The sequence below is a fragment of the Marmota monax genome, unplaced genomic scaffold, assembly GCF_021218885.2.
Source record: "Marmota monax isolate L192 unplaced genomic scaffold, Marmota_monax_Labrador192_F-V1.1 WCK01_AAM20220418_F8-fsc00107, whole genome shotgun sequence".
Classification (NCBI taxonomy): domain Eukaryota; kingdom Metazoa; phylum Chordata; class Mammalia; order Rodentia; family Sciuridae; genus Marmota; species Marmota monax.
The window spans coordinates 4,295,696-4,311,096 of NW_026693761.1; the positions used below are offsets into that span (position 1 = coordinate 4,295,696).

The 15,401-nt window shown below is 36.3% G+C and overlaps 1 protein-coding gene across 7 annotated transcripts in view; it reads left to right on the top strand.

Moving 5' to 3' along the window:
- The first annotated feature begins 2,077 nt into the window (after positions 1-2,077).
- Positions 2,078-15,401, top strand: part of Gpr141 (G protein-coupled receptor 141) — a 59,354-nt gene continuing 46,030 nt past the window's right edge. For 2 of the 7 annotated variants that reach the window (XM_046460623.2, XM_046460622.2), the window contains exons 1-3: positions 2,078-2,353; positions 9,080-9,196; positions 10,406-10,458. The gene's annotated coding sequence lies outside the window, so the exon portion shown is untranslated. Of the gene's footprint in view, positions 2,354-6,757; positions 9,197-10,405; positions 10,459-15,401 lie in introns of those variants that run through there. The other 5 variants (XM_046460624.2, XM_046460621.2, XM_058584456.1 and 2 more) reach the window with 3 other exon arrangements.

Genomic DNA, 15,401 nt, shown 5'->3' on the forward strand with positions numbered 1-15,401 from the left:
TCAATCTACACTTTTCTATTGACTTATTTTTCTTTGTTGGTTGGTTTGCTTTTGGAGATTATGCTGAAAGTAAAAAGTGAGGCTGTGGACAAATGCACTCCTCTCCCCTGACACTCTAATACACTCTGGTTTTAAATGTCCCTTCTCTTAATTATAATGAGATGGTTATAGTATCATATATTAGGACTATATATTAATAAAATCAATATAGGAGATAACCATATTCTGTATCTAATCACATTCTATATCTAATCTCCTATTAGTTCCTATTAGTTATTTATTTTATTTTTCAGTTTCATAATTTCTATTTGATTTTTTAAAATAGATTCTAGTATAAAATTATCTGTTTTCATCTACTTTCTTTAAACTATTAATTACAGTTATTTTAAAGTCTAAGAATTCTATACCTCCTTGTGCATTTGTTTCTATTTTCTGTTTATTTTCAAGGTTTTGGTTATTTGGTCTTATCTTCTGGCATGCCTGCTAATAGCAGCTGAAATTTGAACATTGTGCATAAAGAGTTTGAGAGCCAGTTGGCTGATCTAGGTGTTGGTATCATGCTCCAAATGGGCTGGTGAGGCTGTTATGATGGTGAAATTTCTTTGATCTATGCAGGGATCACTTACTTACCTTATTTAATTCAATAGAAATTGGGCTTCCATTTTATGGTGAAATCTTTTTAGTTCCAAGACCTTTCATAATTCCAAATAAAAAACTGAGATAATTATAAGAGCACCATTTCCTTCGTTTTCTCTCATTTTCCCCTTAACTAGATATTCTTCGCTTCTGAGCATCTCGGCCATCCCTTTCTGCTCCATTTCGAGATATCCAGTTGCAAATTAGCTGGACTTTGGTAAAAAAGAAGAGTTGACAACCAGATTCACCTATATGAACTTCCTTTCTCCTGAGGATTTTATTTCTTCAAGGTCTAACTGCCTGGGGAGCTTTCTAAAGCCTTCAAACCAATAGATTTTTTATTTCACTCAATTTCTTTTAGCTGTTCTCGGTAGGAGGATTTATCCGCAAGAATCTTTTCTACAAATACTGAAATTTGAAATCCCTCAAGCATGACTTATTTTTGAATCATATAAGACTTTCACTCACATAATAGTAAGAGTGCATATCTGCTGAATGAAAAATATGAACGTTGACCAAAAATGAATTGCACAATGTTGGCCAAAAATATTATGTCCCAGCACTGTAAAGAAGTTCAGAAATAATCAGAAATTACCAAAATTATAATTCTAAATGGAGCCCTTAAATAGACAGAACCTAAGGCCAGTGCCAATTTTTTGCCTCCATTTTCTTTTTAAAAATGCAGAGATGTTCAACAAAATCATTATAATATTTATAAAGTATTAATTTATGTCATTGACATAGATTGGAAGGCAAATTAGAGCTATTTGACAGACATACTTTTCTTTCAATACTTTCAGTGTATCTTTATGACTGTGTGTGTGGTTTTTGGTTTTATTTTTTTTTTTGGAGATTATGTTAAATGTTAAAAGTGAGGCTGTGGACAAATGCACTCCCCTCTCCTGACACTCTAATATACTCTGGTTTTAAATGTCCCTGCTCTTAATTATAATTAAATGAGATGATTATAGTATCATATCTTAAGGCTATTGTTAATAAAATCAATACAGAATATAACCACCAAAATTATGAGGAGAAGCCACAGGGATACAAAATGATTCTGTAAATTTCATATACATAGATATGGATATATATTGCATATATATTTCTGTGTGTATATCCAGCTATCTATATATAATGATCTATAGATAGATAGATACCCACAAATATATATAGTATATGTGTATACATATTTTAAATATGTAAATGTACATATATGCATATGTATATATATGTATATATATTCTTTTACCCTAAACACAATACACAGTTTATCTCCTACTTTTGTGTTTGCTAATATTACTAACTTGCTAAATTATTGCTAATTATTATCTTTTTTCCACCTTCATTCTCTACAAAGCTTAGCTCAAATAAAATAAACAACATCTGACAAATAATAAGGAACACCCCACCCTTAATAAATATTTCAGGACAGTCAGCCTTCCTGTCATTTTGCAACTTGGACTGTTCATCTTTAAGAGCTTGGTTTTTCAATGCTAGTGTGCTTGAAATGGTTTTGAGGTTTTGCAGTCTGTTGACACCCTGAGGAACTTGGAACACTTCAGCTTCCTTTTGTTGGGTGAGCTGTCCAGGGCCTTTGTGAATGCAGCAGAGCATGGGAGGGCTGCAGTGGCCCTGCTGTTAGCAAAGAATACTATTTGGAAGTCAGACAAGTAGCCCATCTCTGCACTGCACCCTGAGAAAACTGCTCTTCCAGGTAAGTGCAGGAGACTTGGGATAGGGACATGTGAATGACAGTGATGTCTCAAGAAGGCATGCTGAGCTGTGGGTCTGGTGTAATTCAGAATCTTCAGAAGCACTTGCTGTAAAAAGGAGGTTATTTACTGTGACCATGACTCCTTTCATTAAAGAAAGAATTTTCTGTACTTCCAATCTAGTTTAAAGTTGGACAAAAGTGGTTTCAGAAACTGTCAAAAAATTTTTTTTGCCTAAAAACATCATAGATAACCTGGTATTCATACAACTATTCAGATGCTTAACTTTTAAGTGATACGTTAATTTTGTTTTCATTATCAAAATATTTTAACTCTATAACTGGCAATATTGTTGCATGTAGTCTGAAATCATTCTGATAACCCGAATCAATAGAAAGAAATAATAGTAATCCTGGTAGTTAGGAAATTCTAAAGAACTGTTTCTAAAATAGCTTGTGGATAGTTATTGTAATTCTTCTCATTTGATTCTTGTTACTACATGACATAAAGGATCTGAAAATAACTTTAAAAATCACTTAAATAAAAATTAAGAACAATATTCTTTCAAATAATTTTACTTTACATAAAACGGCTTTATGCCATTGTTTACTATTTATAGAAAGTAATGTGTTTCAAATATGTGGAATGAAATATAAAGTTTTAAAAATGAAATCAACAACACGCAACCTGAAATTAAGAGTTTAGTTTTGCTTCTTTGTAGTGTGATTTTTGATGAGTCACTAAATTCACTGGACTTCAGCTTCCTACACACCCGCATAAGCATACTTGTTTATCTGAGAAATTACTTATTAAGCACTCCAGTTTTCTTTTCTTTTCCTTTCTTTCTTTCTTTTCTTCTCTTTTCTTTTTTCTTTTCTTTTCTTTTTTTTTTGGTGGGTTGGGGGTACTGGGGATGGAACTCAGGGACATTCAACCACTGAGCTACATTCCCAACCCTATTTTGTATTTTATTTAGAGACAGGGTCTCACAGAATTGCTTAGCATCTAGCTCTTGGCTGAGGCTGGCTTTGAACCCATGATCCCTGTCTCAGCCTCCTGAGCACCATCATGTCCGGCTATTAAGCACTCTAGTTTTACAACTCCTTATTTTCTTTTTCATTGGGTTTAAATCAATCAATCCATTAACTATCAATATTTTAGTTAACTAGTAGAAGTAATGAGACCATTGAAGGAGGAATCAGGCAGTATGAATTCTAGTACTGTTTTCTAGTAATTGGCTGAATAATTTGAGAAAAACCGAACTATTCTGGGTCAGAAGTTTGGCAAATTTTTTCAATAAAAGTCTAGATAGTACTTCAGGCTTTACAGGCCAAGAGATAAAATCAAGGATGATATATAAGTATTGCATAGCAATTTAAAAACATGAAAACCATTCTTAGTTCACTGACTGTACAGAAAAGGTGAAGTGAGCCAGGTTTGACATATGGGCCATTATTTTCCAACTCATGTTTTTGGAAATGATTTTCAATAATTATAAAAAGAAAGACAGACTAGATCTGATATGATCAGCTTGAGTTCATGAGATGCCAAGGCAGTTCATGGATGTCTTTAAGGAGATTCACCAGTCCCCTCACACTGTACACAAAAGTGTGAGCATATGTAAATAGTGGGGTTTGTTTTAATGGGGAAAAATTACAGATTACATCATATTTTTTTAATATGGTGCAAAATCTAATTTAGGTAAAGGGCCACAGGACTAGCTGATTTCAAAAACAATTTTTCAAATCTAAAACTCAACTTACTTATGAAGTGTTCATTGGTATCTACTATGTATAAACTATTGTGCTAGTATTGTAAGAAATGTAGCATGTTATGACTAATGTGTCAGAAATATTTTTTAAAAGATTAGAATATGTGCAAATAGGTGATATCCTTCAAATAACCTTGAGAAAATTCCATCATTAGGCAAATATTTCTGAAATATTGTTTTGCAAATTTTCTTCAAGGCTAGTTCATTAGGTAGACCAAATTCCTTGCCACGTTTTCTTATCTCCCCATCTTATTTTGTATGTTAGTGATGATTTGTGAGGATCATAATCAAATTTAATACAAACAGAACCTTCTTCATAAAAATATGATTTGCTTAAGGGCAGGAGCCATACCATTCCTACCTTTGTATTCTAGAGTAGTGTTTTGTGGACAGTAAGTACCAAACATCCTTGAAATAGGTATTTGTACAAATGAATGAAAAGATAAGAACACCATCGTGGAGATTGTGTGCTACACTTGCTGAAGGTCTGGAACCCCAAATACTTTAAAAATAGTAGTTGCTAAGCCCAAAGATTGCTTCTCTTTTTAAAGTTGAATGTAACCATCATTTCAAAATACTTGGTTAACTAAAGATTGAAGTTCCTGGGGATTAAGTCACTTTTCTTTAAGAAGTGACATCTGTTGAATTTAACTCATGAGTAAAAGAAATCTTTCCTACAAAGTTTCAGGTAACCCACTTTCTGGGATGAACTGGCCAGAGACTCAAGTTTTCTTATTTGCTTTCAGCACCTTAACATCTGAGCACTTCCTGCCCTGAGCTCTGGTAGAAAGGATTGCTGGCTGAAGGATTATTATAATTATAATTATTATTATTATCGACAATCTAAAAGTCAGACCAAATAGAATGGAGGGCACCACTGCAGTCCCTGATACAGAAGCTCAGACTGAGCTCTGTGGTCTCCTCCATCGACAATGCCAAAGTCAGAGTGCTATTGGTCAGGGATTCCCTCAGCTTTGTGGGGCAGGGGAAGAATCTGTGATGTGTGTCCCTTCTTATGCCAGAATAATCCCATTAAAAAAAATAAAAAGGAACTTAATCTATACTAGCTAGTTTATGGTTCTTTCACTTCTCAGGAGAGATTTAAATGTTCTGATTTAAAATCTTTAGGAAATGTTTATGAAAAGTCTGCACAGCTTTGTATATATCTTGTGTTATGCCTGTCACCTCTTTGCATAAAAGAGTCCTTATCCCCTCCCCCATTCCCTTCAGAAGCTGTGGGAAAATAGCAATGTACTGCTTACTATGGGATGGAATTTTCTGGTGAGGCTGTGTGGAATCAGTATAATCAATAACACCCTTTGCTCACCTGTTTAGCAATTGTACTGAGGACATATTCATAGGCCTTCTTAAGGACTGAGGTCTTCCAAGATATGGTCAAAAATCCAAAATCTTCATTGATGAGATCACAGATAAATAACACAAATGTGTCTCATGGTCCAAGGTCTCACTTAAGTGATGACAGGAAGCCTAGTACATTAAACAAGGATTTCAGAAACTCCCTGGGCAGGGTTTGTGGGTTCTTCAGGTCCCAAATGGGTAGCAAGTGTCCATTGCTGGCTGCTTCCCCAATCTCTATCTCCTGCCTGATGACCTGTATACCTCTCCCACGTCTTTCCTCTAAATGGTGGACAAAGCCCTTGTGTTTCCTCACAAACACAACTAATTAAATCTGTGACAAACTATTTTTCAAACGCTTCTTGGAGGAACATAGAGTGTATATTTTAGGTTTCACAAACCACACAATCTCTGTTGCAACCAGTCAGCTCCACAATCATAGTGCAAAAATCGAAAACAACCAACAATAAGTACATAAATTAATAGGAATAGCTATGATCAGATAAAAACTTTATTTAAAAAAACAAGGGCCCCTCTGGGCTGCAGTTTTCAGGCCTCTGAATTGTACTGAAGATTGAAGACAGCTGTTAAGATTTACAGCATAGTAGAAGGAAGTTAAACACATAAAGTTAGAGAATGCCTTCTACAGATATAAGCACTTCATTTTCCTGGAGTCTCCTCACCTCTTACTTTAGCTCTGGCCTGGACCCATGCTGCTGGGACTTACTCACAATTCCTGGTAAGAAATTCTCTCTCCTTTTGGCCTTTGTGTCCACACCCAGACCTGTGATGCCCCAGCTGGAGGGTGCCAAGATAAAAAGAAACTATACAAAAACAACAAAAAATCAAGCTCATATTAAAATCATCTCTGACAAAAAGGCCCATTAAACAGAAATGTGGCTTCTCTGGGTCTGAAGTAGCTCCATTATATTAAAGTGGCACTTATTTTCCATTTGCCCTATTAAAAGCCTCACCCGAATCAACCTTTCTTTCCTAGAGAGGATCTGCCATGAAGGAAGCTCTTTGTCTGTAAATTTTTATTATTGCTGTGTGAAAGTGCACAAAGTTTACCATTTTAAACATCTTGGATACAGTTCAGGGACTTGAGGACATTCACTTTGTTGTGCAATTCCAACCATCATCCATTTTCAGAACTTTTTAGCATCCCCAAATGAAAGTATGTATTGAGCCACTGCTCTCCTTCCCCAAGCTCCTGGTAATCTCTTTTTGACTTTCAGTTTCTATGAATTTGACTATGTTAGGTCGTTTGTATAAATGAGTTCTTGGAATAAATTGCTGATTTGTGTAAAGACAAATTTCTTGCTTCTATTCTTGAAGTCACATGGAAAAATAAATTACTCATATATTCTGGCTTCCAGCCACCTCTGGTTTGGAAGAATTGGAAACTAGTGTGAGAATGCTCCTCCATGTACTTTTCATGCATCATCTATTACTGTTCTCCAACCTGTTGCCCCTGAAAACACATTGCACATTCTGTCCTTTAGAATGTCATGATCAGTGCCTACAATGCAGCTACCTCTTTTTCTTCTGTGGAGCTCATAGTCATCTGCCCAGCACAAAAACCACTGATATGAGCAGATGGAGTTGCTGACATCTCTCTGTGTCATTCAGTACAATGACACTCACATGTTGCATCTATGCTGCCTTGCACAAAAGATAACTCTAGTGCAGGTCTTATCATCTTGTTGTAATCTCCTTGCAGAGGAGAGCTGGTATCTTCAAGAGTAGAGCCTTTGTCCTATTCAGTGACTTCATGAAGACATTTGGATGTGAGATGCAAAGTAGAAAAAACAATGGTCACATTGAATTCACTCTCCTGGCATTCTGTCTCTCTCCTCCCCATATCTGTGTTCCATGTATGTATAATCTATCATATAAACATCTCTACCAAGAGAAATTGTTGAATTGATCATTTCAGATCTCTTCCCAAGAAGCAAAGTGAACAAATACATATTTAGTTTCTTTTAATTGAGTTGTCAGGAAAAAATTACTTATTTTAATAGTAAAATAGGATTATTATTATATCAGTTTTATTCTTTAAGGTGAATACACACACACGCATACACACACACACATACACACATACAGGGTGGGAAGGGAGAGATTCAAAGATTCATAATCTATGTGTCTCAGGAGACTGTAATCTTATTGGAGGGACATGATTTATGCCTGTAAAACAGATGTATAGATCATGTGTCATCATGAAAATCATACATTGTCAAGTGCTTTATGGTTTATAAAGAGCAGGTGGGTGTAGTAATTCTTGTTTACCTTTGTTCCCCCCCAAAATTAGAGAACATTCAAGTTTAGTGTTCAATTTTCTTTGCTGAAAAAGATCTGAAACTGGCCAATTCAAATCTTTGCCCTTGGCAAAGACATTTATAGAAAAGCAAAGTGGTTAGATTATCTTTGTCAGATTGACATTTGTTAGCATAAACTTGGTTAGCAAAAATATGAAGAATATAGAATAAATACCATTAGCCAAAGGAATGAGTGTGTAGCTTGTTTGTAGCTAGTTTTCTAGAATAGTTCTTAATACCATAAAAGTTTATGGGGAAGAAATGTAAAGCCTTTTATCAAGAATGTAAATTGCTTCCATAAGAAAGTGTTGCTGAGTTGAATTACACTGTACAGCTCTGACCCAGACCAGCTTTGAGACCCTTTTCCCTTTACATTACAAATGAGATCAAGGCTGATGGTCACCTGGCTGGTCTTGCAGATCAGGAAAGTGAATTGTGACTCCAAGTCTAGAGTTTTCCCTAGCAGCCCCATACACAGGCATGAGTTGCCCAATGCAGCCCCTGAGTGCTGTCATAGTTCAGTGAGGTGGGAGGTCAGCAAACAGAGTAGCTGGAGATAATGACTCTGTGTCTGGAATTATGAATGAACTCTGAGTAAACAACAAGGAATCAGACAGTCAGATGTGTCATGGTAGCATTCTTAACATACATTTGTATCAAAATCACCTGAGCTACTTGTTATCAACACCCATTTCAGAGTCTTTCCATGGATTACCACAAAGTGGTATGAAATGAGCCTCTGGGCATCAGTGGCTTGACTGTTTCCTCAGGGGTTACCAAAGCTGGTCGTTAGGTGGATGGTTCTCTCTCATCCCATTTTTTAAACCCTTTGTAATAAGTGCTATTACCAAAGATATAATTAATAGCTGTTCTGAGGTTTTATGTTTAAGATAAGGAGGACTAGACAAGTTTCTAAGATGTTCAGAGAGACAATCTTCATGTTCTGGTCCTAGTGCCCAACAGTGTGCAGTATACCAGAAGACACAAGAGTCACAGGAGACAAGGCCAGTCCCTGTACTCTGTGCTGCCTGTCCTTTCTTTCTTAAAACAAAACAACAAGAACCAGTAGTGATTCTCTCTGCTCTTGTAAACTTCAAAGAAACAAAAATATCTGTCATGTCCCAGATAATGTGGCTTGGCCAATTTCATCAAACCTCTGCTTCCTGTGGACACAGTGATATCCAACTTGTGACAATTGTGATGACCAAAAGGAAAAATGTGTGAAACATGCCTAGAATATGGAATTATTAATCATTATTTCCCTTCTTTCCTACCACCAGTGTACAGTTAGATGTTTTGACACCTGCAAATGTAATCAAACTGAAATATCCTATCTCACTTTTCTGTCCATCAACAATTTTCAGTTAAAGACCACAGGGACACCAGTAACTGAACAGGTAAGGGTTTATTCTTCATTGCAAGAAGGGAGAACACACACTATGGGAAGCCATGGGGCAGGGGGGTTGGCAGGATAGAAACAATCTACTACAGAATTGTGTTTTCAGCTGGGTGAGTTAGAAAAGTAAGCATTCACTCTGTATTGGATGATGTCAGAAAGCAGAGACGTTTTTATGACTGGGTAAAGAAATGGCAATCACTGCTTTTGACCAAGAAAGGAGATATTTGGTCTTTTATGGATGTCCAGTAATGTCATTTTTTTTTGTCTATGCTTAAGATAAAAGTATGCTATGGCCTTGTTTGAGCTCATTTTATCATGGGCTCAGACTGACCTTACCTGAACTTTCCATACAGCTGGACTAGACCAGAGTGTAGGGAAAAAGCAGCTATTTACCTAAAATTTTAGAGGTAGAGAAAAGTGGAGAGATTAAACATTTATTGAGCTGTTACTGCATCGATCAAGCTAAGCTTTGATCCTCCCAATGGTCTCACAAGTATATAATCTACATAAGGTGGGATTTGAAGCCAGATCTAGTTGACTTTAGCAACAAAATCTTCTAGCCGATGCCCTGTGGAGCTGTACTTTTAACACCATTTGAGCACATGGATGAATTCCATGTGCTCTCACTAGCAATGGCTTGCCTTTGACTTTACTTAACAACCAGAAAAAATAATTAGATCTAGAGCCAAGGACTGAGGATTGTTTTCTGCGAAGAGTCACAACTACTCAACTGCCCAAGTTGCAAGAAAGCAGCCATAGATCATATATAAATGAAAGGGTGTGGTTGTGTTCCAACAAAACCTTATTTACAAAATCAGGTGGCAGATGTGATGTGGTCTTGGGTTGCAGTTTGCAAACTCTTGATCTAGATTTTAAGTAACCAGAAATTCCAAATCAAGAGGGATGTTTTTAGAAAGCTATTTTACATATTTAAAAGATGCTTTGAATAATTAAATATGTGTAAATTATGAATATGAATAATAAATGTGAGTAAATATAAATCTTACAGGCTTTTATTTATTCAAGCCTCAATTTATTTATTTTAGATAAATGGCTTGTTTCTAAACATGGCAGAAAATCAGGATGGTGCCTCATGCCATTTGCTTCTCAGGCTCTGAAGAGTGGCCAGGGGAGCTAAAATGCCTATCTGATGGTTATTCTGTGTTTCTGTGCCCCTTCTTTTCATTATTCCTTTTTTTTTTTTTAGGATTTTAAAAAGTTGTCTTCATTGGAAGAATTACTTTCAACTTGTAATATAAGGTATGGTTTTACACAATATCTAATTCTTGGAAGTATATTATACTTCTTTTTTTTTTTTAAATTTTTTATTGTTGGCTGTTCAAAACATTACATAGTTCTTGATATATCATATTTCACAATTTGATTCAAGTGGGTTATGAGCTCCCATTTTTACCCCATATACAGATTGCAGAATCACATCAGTTACACATCCATTGATTTACATATTGCCATACTAGTGTCTGTGTATTCTGCTGCCTTTCCTATCCTCTACTATCCCCCCTCCCCTCCCCTCCCCTCCCCTCCCCTCCCCTCCCCTCTTCTCTCTCTGCCCCCTCTACTGACATTCGTTTGTCCCCCTTATATTATTTTTCCCCTTCCCCTCACTTCCTCTTGTATGTACTTTTGTATAACTCTGAGGGTCTCCTTCCATTTCCATGCATTTTCCCTTCTCTCTCCCTTTCCCTCCCACCTCTCATCCCTGTTTAATGTTAATCTTCTTCTCATGCTCTTCGACCCTACTCTGTTCTTAGTTACTCTCCTTATATCAAAGAAGACATTTGGCATTTGTTTTTTAGGGATTGGCTAGCTTCACTTAGCATAATCTGCTCTAATGCCATCCATTTCCCTGTAAATTCTATGATTTTGTCATTTTTTAATGCAGAGTAATACTCCATTGTGTATAAATGCCACATTTTTTTTATCCATTCATCCATTGAAGGGCATCTAGGTTGCTTCCACAGTCTAGCTATTGTGAATTGTGCTGCTATGAACATCGATGTAGCAGTGTCCCTGTAGCATGCTCTTTTTAGGTCTTTAGGGAATAGACCGAGAAGGGGAATAGCTGGGTCAAATGGTGGCTCCATTCCCAGCTTTCCAAGAAATCTCCATACTGCTTTCCAAATTGGCTGCACCAATTTGCAGTCCCACCAGCAATGTACAAGTGTACCCTTTTCCCCACATCCTCGCCAGCACTTGTTGTTGTTTGACTTCATAATGGCTGCCAATCTAACTGGAGTGAGATGGTATCTTAGGGTGGTTTTGATTTGCATTTCTCTGACTGCTAGAGATGGTGAGCATTTTTTCATGTACTTGTTGATTGATTGTATGTCCTCCTCTGAGAAGTGTCTGTTCAGGTCCTTGGCCCATTTGTTGATTGGGTTGTTTGTTCTCTTATTGTCTAATTTTTTGAGTTCTTTGTATACTCTGGATATTAGGGCTCTATCTGAAGTGTGAGGAGTAAGATTTGTTCCCAGGATGTAGGCTCTCTATTTACCTCTCTTATTGTATCTTTTGCTGAGAAAAAACTTTTTAGTTTGAGTAAGTCCCATTTGTTGATTCTAGTTATTAACTTTTGTGCTATGGGTGTCCTATTGAGGAATTTGGAGCCTGACCCCACAGTATGTAGATCGTAGCCAACTTTTTCTTCTATCAGACGGCGCGTCTCTGATTTGATATCAAGCTCGTTGATCCATTTTGAATTCACTTTTGTGCATGGCGAGAGAAAGGGATTCAGTTTCATTTTGTTGCATATGGATTTCCAGTTTTCCCAGCACCATTTGTTGAAGATGCTATCCTTCCTCCATTGCATGCTTTTAGCCCCTTTATCAAATATAAGGTAGTTGTAGTTTTGTGGATTGGTTTCTGTGTCCTCTATTCTGTACCATTTGTCCACCCGCCTGTTTTGGTACCAGTACCATGCTGTTTTTGTTACTATTGCTCTGTAGTATAGTTTGAAGTCTGGTATCGCTATACTGCCTGATTCACACTTCCTGCTTAGCATTGTTTTTGCTATTCTGGGTCTTTTATTTTTCCATATGAATTTCATGATTGCTTTCTCTATTTCTACAAGAAATGCCGTTGGGATTTTGATTGGCATTGCATTAAACCTATAGAGAACTTTTGGTAATATCGCCATTTTGATGATGTTAGTTCTGCCTATCCATGAACAGGGTATATTTTTCCATCTTCTAAGATCTTCTTCTATTTCTCTCTTTAGGGTTCTGTAGTTTTCATTGTATAAGTCTTTCACCTCTTTTGTTAGGTTGATTCCCAAGTATTTTATTTTTTTTGAAGATATTGTGAATGGAGTGGTTGTCCTCATTTCCATTTCAGAGGATTTGTCCCTGATATACAGGAATGCCTTTGATTTATGCGTGTTGATTTTATATCCTGCCACTTTGCTGAATTCATTTATTAGCTCTAATAGTTTCTTTGTAGACCCTTTTGGGTCTGCTAGGTATAGAATCATGTCATCTGCAAATAGTGATAATTTAAGTTCTTCTTTTCCTATTTTGATGCCTTTAATTTCTTTCGTCTGTGTAATTGCTCTGGCCAGTGTTTCGAGAACTATGTTGAACAGAAGTGGTGAGAGAGGGCATCCCTGTCTTGTTCCAGATTTTAGAGGGAATGCCTTCAATTTTTCTCCATTCAGAATGATGCTAGCCTGAGGCTTAGCATAGATTGCTTTTACAATATTGAGGTATGTTCCTGTTATCCCTAGTTTTTCTAGAGTTTTGAACATAAAGGGATGCTGTACTTTGTCTAATGCTTTTTCCGCATCTATCGAGATGATCATATGGTTCTTATTTTTAAGTCTATTGATGTGGTGAATAACATTTATTGATTTCCGTATATTGAACCAGCCTTGCATCCCAGGGATGAATCCTACTTGATCATGGTGCACAATTTTTTTGATATGTTTTTGTATCCGAGTGGCCAGAATTTTATTGAGGATTTTTGCATCTAGGTTCATTAGAGATATTGGTCTGTAGTTTTCTTTCTTTGAAGTGTCTTTGTCTGGTTTAGGTATCAGGGTGATGTTGGCCTCGTAGAATGAATTTGGAAGTTCTCCCTCTTTTTCTGTTTCCAGAAGTAGCTTGAAAAGTATTGGTATTAGTTCCTCTTTAAAGGTTTTGTAAAACTCTGCTGTATACCCATCCGGTCCTGGGCTTTTCTTAGTTGATAGTCTTTTGATGGTTTCTTCTATTTCCTCAATTGATATTGGTCTGTTTAGGTTGTCTATATCCTCCTGACTCAATCTGGGCAGATCATATGACTTAAGAAATTTATCTATGCCTTCACTATCTTCTAATTTATTGGAGTATAAGGATTCAAAATAATTTTTGATTATCTTCTGTATTTCTGAAGTGTCCGTTGTGATATTGCCTCTTTCATCCCGTATGTTAGTAATTTGAGTTCTCTCTCTTCTTCTCTTCGCTAGCATGGCTAAGGGTCTGTCGATTTTGTTTATTTTTTCAAAGAACCAACTTTTAGTTTTGTCAATTTTTTCAATTGTTTCTTTTGTTTCGATTTCATTAATTTCAGCTCTGATTTTAATTATTTCTTGCCTTCTACTTCTTTTGCTGTTGTTTTGCTCTTCTTTTTCTAGGATTTTGAGATGAAGTATGAGATCATTTATTTGTTGGTTTTTTCTTTTTTTAAGGAATGAACTCCAAGCAATGAATTTTCCTCTTAGAACTGCTTTCAATGTGTCCCATAGAATCCGATATGTTGTGTCTGTGTTTTCATTAATCTCTAAGAATTTTTTAATTTCCTCCTTGATGTCTTCTATAACCCATTGATCATTCAGTAACCTATTGTTCATTCTCCAAGTGATGTATTCTTTTTCCTTCCTTCTTTTATCGTTGATTTTCAGTTCCATTCCATTATGATCAGATAGGATGCATGGCATTATCTCTACTCCTTTATATTGTCTAAGAGTTTCCCTGTGACATAATATATGATCTATTTTTGAGAAGGATCCATGTGCTGCTGAGAAAAAAGTGTAACTGCTTGATGTTGTGTGGTATATTCTATATATGTCAATTAAGTCTAGGTTATTAATTGTGTTAATGAGTTCTATAGTTTCCTTATTCAACTTTTGTTTGGAAGATCTGTCCAGTGATGATAGAGGTGTGTTGAAGTCTCCCATGATTATTGTATGGTGGTCTATTAGACTCTTGAACTTGAGAAGAGTTTGTTTGATGAACATAGCTGCACCATTGTTTGGGGCATATATATTTATGATTGTTATGTCTTGTTGGTGTATGGTTCCCTTGAGCAGTATGTAGTGTCCCTCTTTATCCCTTTTGATTAACTTTGGCTTGAAATCTATTTTATTTGATATGAGTATAGATACTCCTGCTTGTTTCCGAAGTCCATATGAGTGATATGATTTTTCCCAACCTTTCACCTTCAGCCTATGTATGTCTTTTCCTATCAAATGCGTCTCCTGTAGGCAGCATATTGTTGGGTCTTGTTTTGTGATCCATTCTACTAGCCTGTGTCTCTTGATTGGTGAGTTTAAGCCATTATCATTTAGGGTTATTATTGAGATATGGGTTGTTCTTCCAGCCATATTTGTTTATTTATGTTACTAAACATGGTTTGTTTTCCTCTTTGATTATTTTCCCCCCTTTAGTGTCCTACCTCCCACTGTTGGTTTTCATTGTTATTTTCCATTTCCTCTTCCTGTAATGTTTTGCCAAGGATGTTTTGAAGAGATGGTTTTCTAGCTGCAAATTCTTTTAACTTTTGTTTATCGTGGAAGGTTTTAATTTCATCTTCCATCCTGAAGCTTAATTTCGCTGGAAACACAATTCTTGGTTGGAACCCATTTTCTTTCAGTGTTTGAAATATGTTATTCCAGGATCTTCTAGCTTTCAGAGTCTGTGTTGAAAGATCAGCTGTTATCCTGATTGGCTTACCCCTAAATGTGATCTGCTTCCTTTCTCTTGTAGCTTTTAAAATTCTCTCCTTATTCTGTATGTTGGGCATCTTCATTATAATGTGTCTAGGTGTGGGTCTCTTATGATTTTGCACATTCGGCGTCCTGTAGGCTTCTAGGATTTGGGGTTCTGTCTCATTCTTCAAGTCTGGGAAGTTTTCTCGTATTATTTCATTGAATAGATTGCTCATTCCTTTGGTTTGAAACTCTGTCCCTTCCTGTATCCCAATGACTC